This window comes from Heterocephalus glaber, unplaced genomic scaffold (assembly GCF_053883595.1).
Source record: "Heterocephalus glaber isolate CG9 unplaced genomic scaffold, H.glaber_assembly_v1.0 deba00001606, whole genome shotgun sequence".
Lineage (NCBI taxonomy): Eukaryota > Metazoa > Chordata > Mammalia > Rodentia > Bathyergidae > Heterocephalus > Heterocephalus glaber.
This window is the reverse complement of record NW_028258377.1, coordinates 37,560,953-37,568,471: the sequence shown is the minus strand read 5'-3', so window position 1 is coordinate 37,568,471 and position 7,519 is coordinate 37,560,953.

Below are 7,519 nucleotides of genomic sequence, written 5' to 3'. Positions count from 1 at the left end.
AACACCACATAAACAAGCTGGGGGAAGGCGGCACAGAGCAGGCCTGGTTAAGAGCACAGGCTTGCAGAGTCAGACTCGGCTGTACCATTCGCTGCCAGCGACACCACCTAAGTTTGGCAGCCTCTCTGAGCCTCCACTTTGTCCTCTGTACAATGAGAAAAGCCACGGCCCTGGTGCATGGGGAGACTGAGAAATCAAATTGGAATATCCACACTGAGCCCTTAACCCAGTGCCCAGCACCTGACACTTGGCCATGGTCACGATCTCAGGCTTTCCTTTGAAGCACTGCAACCCACAGGCAGGGGATCAGACACAGCAACCTGACACAGGACGGGCTGGGCTGGAGGACATGCAGGAGGCGGGTGACCAAGGATTTGGTCCGGGACAAGCCACATGGCAGTGGGTATCCAGGAGAATCTGACACTTCCCCTGGGCCTTGAGAGATGGTAAGAGCCTGGCCAGTGAGGGGTGGGGGAGAAGCTGAAGGCGGCAGCAAGGAGAAGAGGAAGAGGGAATTCCAGGCAGGGAGCAGCACTGTGAAGGGGCAGGGGTACAATAGCAGGCTCCTTAGGGGACCAGGAAGCGGCCAGCGGCAAATGGCAGGTCCATGTTGGGTGGGATGCGTAAACCCAGCTTGACAGGGGCCCGCATTGGGTTCCTGAAAGCCAGCAGGAGCCCGGGAAGTAGCAGAGCCGAGCACCCACTGTCCTAAGAGCAGGTGCATGGTGGACAAAATGGGTTTTTAAAAAGAAAAAACCTGCCTTGTGGTTCCTCCATTCTAGTGGGAAAGATGACAACAAGCAAGCTGAAAGAGCAAAACATAGCATGCCAGCTATAAATAAAAAAGGAAAGAAAGTGGGGGACACGGAGGCAGGCTGAGAAGGTGACATCCAGGGGTGGGGTGAGGGAGGCTGCGGGCCTGGGGCCGAGCTGGGCTGAGGCTGTGGTGGGTGGGGAGCCCTGTCCCCTGCGGGCTGAGTCCCTGGCTCCCACGATCACACAGGCAGCCTGGGCGGGTCCGTGCCCTCGAGGCTCTTACACACACATACAGCTCAGCTGAGCAGTAGGGGTTAAGTCCAGCAGACTCAGAATTGGTCCGGGCTGTGTCACTAGCCTGAGCTGTTCCTCCACTGCGCTGAGCCCTGGCTTGGCAGGAAACTTCCTGATTAATGGTGTTGCTTTGCAACCACAGGCCTAAGGAGGTCTCGGGGCAGTTTGTACCAGCCTGACAGCATCGTTTATTGATAACATCCAGACTGATGATTTGTTCCTATTCTCAGCGAGCCCTCCACAGGGCACTACTACTGGGCTGGTAGCGTAGCAAGAAAGATGCTTCCCCCAGCAGCAGGCTCTAAGAAGCCCCAGCCAAGACTATTTCAGGCTACCTAGATCTGGGGCATTCCGTGCATGTCACTGGTTCCTGATCCAAGCGACAAAGAGCAGCTGGAGTGCTTTCCCAGTGAGGACAGCTGGAGCTCAGGCCTGGCCTCCCAGACTGTGCATACTTTGGCTGTGCAGCGCTGCTGCTATAGCACATCCTCATCTCGCACTGCAGGGACATTGGTAAGTACTGCCATCGTGGGTACCGGCTGCCTTCAGCAGGTGAACCCCACCCGTACTAAGTGCTCTCTCTGGTTTTCTTCATGCTTCAAGGTGGCCAGGGTTTCTCTTCGACTCTAGGTTAGACCTTATAACCGAGCCACCAATGCAGCCACTTTTGAATGTGCCTTTCACTCTGTGCTCCAGAACCGGCCATCGCTGGAGAGATATGACACAAAATTTGGAAGCATTTCCAACCTCAAAAAAATAAAAGTTTTTCTGAATTAAAATTTGTGGTCATGGAAACTCAAATTTAAAAATCAGATTTTCTAACTGAATTGAAGGCTATGCAATTAAGCAAATGAATGACTAATGAAATTATTATAAAGCACTTAGCAGAAGCATTATGCAAATTCGAGTGGAGAATAACAAGACGTGGTGACAGTTGCAGTGTTGGTGCTCTTAACTTGGGGGAGCACAGTTCCCAGTCCTCCCGCAGAGAGGGAGGCACTGGTGCTCAAAAACACATTACTGTCTTGACAGCTCTGAAGCTGGCCCTTTGGGAGAAGCTGGTGTCTTCACCGCAGGGCGGGGGATTTGCCTGTAAGCCCGAGCAGCCCGCCTGGCAGACAATTTGGCACGGCCTCAGGCAGGACGGCTGGGAGAAGCTCTGCAATGTGCCAGGCAATGATCCCTCGAAGACCCCTTCCCCAGCAGAACACTCTGCAGCCTCAGGGATTTGCAGCCGTTTCTGTGCTTGAGGATAACCGTGCACACACCTGAGCAGAGGGAGTAAGATCTCTGCCACATCGAGTCCTAAGCAGGTCCCTATTCACGGCAGCCGCAGCTTGAGATGCCGAGGCACATAAAACCGGGAAAGTGGAACTCCCTGCGAGCAGCTGGACAGAGTAATGGACCAGGCACCATCACCCTGTCTGCTTTAACCGGAGAAGGTTTCTCTGGAGAAGCCAGGTATTGAGTACAGACTGCAGTCAGAGCTAGCTAAACATCTTGGAGGCCACATTTGGGGGAAGGAGGGTGGTGCAGAAGACTTCCTGAGAATGGAGGAGTATCACTCTGTCTCAGTGCTGATTTCAAAGTGTCACGCCCCGTGGCTGTATTTAACATGCACCCTGCAGGTGGGATGCCTGCTGTCCTTTTCTCAGCAGCTCCAGCCTGCAGATGCAGCCCCCACTATGTAGTTCAGTCTGTCTCTTCATCTCCTGGATCCACATAGCTCAGAATCAATCAGCTCAGGAGCAACTTCCAGAACTACCCCTGTATCATTTCCTATTGCCTTGGTATTATCTGTGCTTGAGGGTACCTTGGAGCAGAGTCATTTCCTAGACAAGCAACTCCGAGCCAAGCACAGTGGCCTGCTCTTCCATTAAACATTCCAGACTGCAGCCACAATTGCCTATAAATAAAATAGAACTGGAACTCAGTTTGCTCTCCAAAGCCAAAAAAAACCCATCCAGAATCCAAAGAACATTGGTGGAACCAAAGGCTTCTTCACAAAGGTTCTTGGGACAGTACAGAGTCCTTTTCTTTAACAAGTGTCCACTCAGAAGGAGCATGGACTCACTGTCAGTGCCATCGTGAATCAATGGCCATAAAAATGGAGAAGGTCCTTGGTGAGGCACAGGAGGAGAGGAGGAGGGGATGGAATGCCACAGAGGCCCATCCATGAGGTCCCCACCCTGAAAGGAACAGTAATTGCTGCATTGGGTCATTGCTTTGAAAAACAATGTGGTGGGGAGCAGAGGCCATTTGCTGTGAATTCCAAGCTGCCTGAGGCAACTCTGCAGCTGAGGTAGCTAAGGCCAGGCATCCACTTGCCCCAACAGGCAAGAGAATCCAAGAGGAGCTTCCCTCATAACCTGGAGGTGTGTGGTGTGTGGGGACATGCTGTCAGGCCCTGCACCTGGCAGAGGATATGAGACCCCTGTGGCATCCTTGCTCCTGGTGGTGGCCACCAACTCTGGAGCTACCACTCAAGGGGAGGAGTTTAGGCCTCAGGTTGGCAACACGAGGCCTGGGATGCCCCACAGTGGTCCTCTCTACACTGAATGCCACGCCATCCTCACCACTCTGAAGGCAGACATTACCATCCTCATTTGGCAGAAAAAGAAACTCTGGCTAAAGGAGACTGGACATGACCAAGCTTGGTCCCTGCTGCCCTTAGTCCTACATGGTCAAACCCTGGACAAGACCTGAGCTTGGGATTTTTCTGGAGCTTTCTGCTGGGTAACGCCAAGAAAAGCCCTAGACTCCCTCCAAGGAAACACCCCAGTCCTGCTCTGACATCCCCCTCCCTCCAGGAACTCGAGCCTGGCTCATTGCACCATGGGCCTCCTTCCAGGGTTAGGACAGTCTAGGTGACCTGCAGGAGTTCTTGGACCAGAGCTACATCCTGTGCAGCCTTGTCTGGTTGCCTGGTTAATGAAGTAATATTAAAAATGATAGAAACCGTAAGCCAACATTTACTGTTTGTTATGTGCCAGCTACTCAGGTAAGCATTGTCTCACATAATCTTCATAATCACTGTTGGCGGTGGAGAGCACTATGACCCCCCTTTTGTAGATAGGGATCCGAAGGCTGCCATAGGCGAGCCACCTGTGTAAGTCAGAGTCTAGGACCCAGGGGCTCATGCCTCCATCTCCTTTTATGCTCATTTCCAGAAAACCCAATTCACAGAAACCTGATGTTTGAGGCACAAATTATTCACACAACGGAAGAATCTTTGACTTTGGAAACAGACTTGCCTGGGCTTTGAGCACAGGTCCCCTGGTGTGTCTAACATGCGAGCTGGTTCGTGTTTTTTGGTGTCCTGCCCGTGAGCCAGTGGGGCCCTGCATTTGCCTCAGGCTTCCTCAGCTGATGTTCTCGAGAGGCCAAGGCCAGCCTGGTCCTGGAATGCCTGGCCAGGGCCTGGTGGTGGCCTTTCTGGCTGGGCTTGCCCTTCTGCCCTTGGACAGGAATTGAGGTCCCTGTGTTCAGGATCTAGGCACAAGGTCCCAGAACGCTCTCGGGCCCAGGTCTTCCTGGTGACCTTGAGTGGTTTTCTCAGCTTTGCGGGAAGCGACCCTGGTCATGCTGCCTCACCCTTGCAGGGGTCCAGGACGTCTCTAATTAGCCATGTAAACCACTTAGAGACCTAAGTGCTCAATGACTGCAGCCCATAAATTACAGGGATGGAGCCCTGAGTGTTATGATGATTCACTTGTTCCTGTTCTCAGCAATAAATAATTATCTTCTCAGACCTGCAATCAAACCCCAGACCCAACGTCCTCACCCCGCTCCCCCAGGCCTGGAGGAGTCATTGACCCAGGCTTCCAGGATCCTCAAAAGGTCATTAGCCACGGCTAGGTCCCTACTAGACACTGCTCTAAGGGAACTATAAAGCATGAGTGGGGAAATTTGGCATAGACAGGGTAATTAGATGGTGTCAGGAAACAGTTGACTTTATTAAGTGCAATAATGGTATTATGGTCATAGATGAGTATTAGCTTACATTTTAGAGGTACACCTTGAAGTAGCAGGGGTAAAATAGCATGATGTTTGTAATTTACTTCTAAACACTCCAGGAGAAAAAAAAGATAAACCCAATATGTCAGGTTGTATATGATAGTTCATTTAGGTGACAGGTATATGGGTGTCCGTTATGCTATTATAGCTCTACATTTCCATATATTTTTATATATAATTTAAAAAGCAAATAAGCAATGCTGGTGATTTCTGAAACCTATTCTAGCCAAAGGCACAACTTCCTCCCAAGAAAAAAGGCTGAGGGAGGTAAGCAGGTAACTGAGAAACTGTATCTCAGGAGAAGCCAGACACAGGAGGCTCCTTCCTGAGGGGTCAGTGGGGAGAACAGGCCCTGGCTTGTCTCTCTGAGGATAGCCAGCCACCATGCCCCTCCCAACTGGAAATCTACCCAAGACTTGTTGCATTCCTTCTGTTCACTTTCCCATTCTTGACAACACAGGGAGTAATCTTTCCTTCCTGGGGCTAAGAAGCAGCTTCTACCCATGCACTTCGTTTCTCCATGCATTTGCCAGGACTTGCTTCATTTGTTTAGTGTTTCTTATTTACTGGGTTGGAGTATTAGTCAGCTTTCCCATTGCTGGACACAATACCTGACGCTCACAGTTTAGAGGAGAGGTGAGTTTAGCTCACAGTTTGGGGGATTCAGTCCATAGTCGGCCAGCTCCAAGGCAGGACAGCACGGCAAAGAGTATAGAGGAGCAAGGCTGCTTAGCGCAGGGCGGTTGGGAGCAGGCACGTGAGCAGCACCAGAGGAAGGCGCGAGAGACAGATGTAGTCCCAAAGCCACGCCCCCATGGCCCACCCAGCAGTGTGCTCTCCGAGTTACCAAGCATTTCTTAATCCAGTGTGGTTGACATATTAGGATGAATGGTCACAGCTGGGTAATGAACAAGACAGGCATTTTGGTTAAGGTCTAGATCCAAATGTATGTAAAGACTCAAGCACAAGTAGTCATTTATTTCTTGGTTGTGTAGCGGCTCAAACCAGGGGGCACAGGTGGGTGGGAAGCTTCCCTCCAGTCTTCAGAGACCCAGGACCTTTGCATCTTGCAGCTCCACCATCCTGTAGGACCTTGTGGTCATCTTTAGCCGATGACAGGAGAGGGAGCCCGGACCTCACTTCCATTCATATTAATGTGTGCCGTGCCGTGCTTAGACTCACGGAGATGAGATCCAGGAGAGGCTGCTGGAAAACGGAGTCCTGCCCAGGCCTTTCCCACAGCTCTGCACTGTGTCCAGGGGGAACAGACTGGGCCAACAGTCTGAGGGTCAGACACCTCTGCCCCACACGGCCTAGGCCCTCTAGAAGCTTGCAGGCTGGTGACAGTCACTGCAGTTTAGAAGGTACCGAGTCCCTAGGGGAGACAGAAGTGAGCTCGGTGGAACCCAACTCTGTCCAGACCTGTGTTCAGATGGGCAACAGTGGACACCAAAGAGCTCCTATGGCCCCCCAGCCTTTCCGTACTCTAATAGTGTGACATCAGTAGGGACCAGCCCGAGGCAGGGGATAACTGCATCCTGAACGCTGCCAGGTACAGAGATGATGTAAAGAAAAGAACTTTGTGACAACCACTGAGTCCTTGGTGCTCGCCGCAGGAACCAGCTGAGCCACACCTTGCCAGAGCCCTGCCCACCAATTCAGCTGTCTGCGGAGGTGGGGCCGAGAGGGCGGGCGGCCCTGAGGGTTCCGTGTCCCTTCTGGAAGAAAAGGATGGGGGCGACCTGACTAGAGGAATGAGCTTCAAGAAGAGCCGGGGTGGAAGCAAATCTGTGGGACACTAGAAACAGCACGGTGTCTCCGTCAAAAAGTAGCAGGGGAGTTAGAGGACCAGGGAGCTGGACTGGCTCTTTTCCCGAATGACACTCACCATCAATAATGACATATCCATTTCCACCACTTCCTCTTTATCTACCCCTCCTCATTTCCCAGTTCGAGACCCTGAGGTCCCTGAGGGCTGAGCATGCCTGTGTTGGGCGTCACTGTGTCCCCAGGTCCTGAGCAGGCCCAGGCCCAGGCCGGTCCTGGGTGCTCAAGGCACAAATGCTCATGGGAGTGAGCATAGGGCAGGCTGCGGGGATGGTGAGCCACCATGTGCAGCATCCCTCATGGTGTCCACCCTGCCTGGAGCTGGGTTCTATTTCCAGCCTAAACTTTTTTTTGTTCATTAATTCAATATTTACTGTGCTCCACCAAGCGACCTCAAGAGGCCAGTGCACTTCCTTCTCCTGTAAAAGGGGCCCTCACAGGTCCTAAATGACCCTGTTTACTTCTTGTTCACCCCATCTCCGTACTCCTCTGGAAGTGGCAGCCTGCTCTGGCGCTGTCCATGTCTCCAGAGGAAACACAGAGACACCTGGCACTCACAAGGGGTGGGGGGAGGTGCCCCAGAAGATACAGGGCTCCGATGCTGCCCCCTCAGGGCATACCCAGC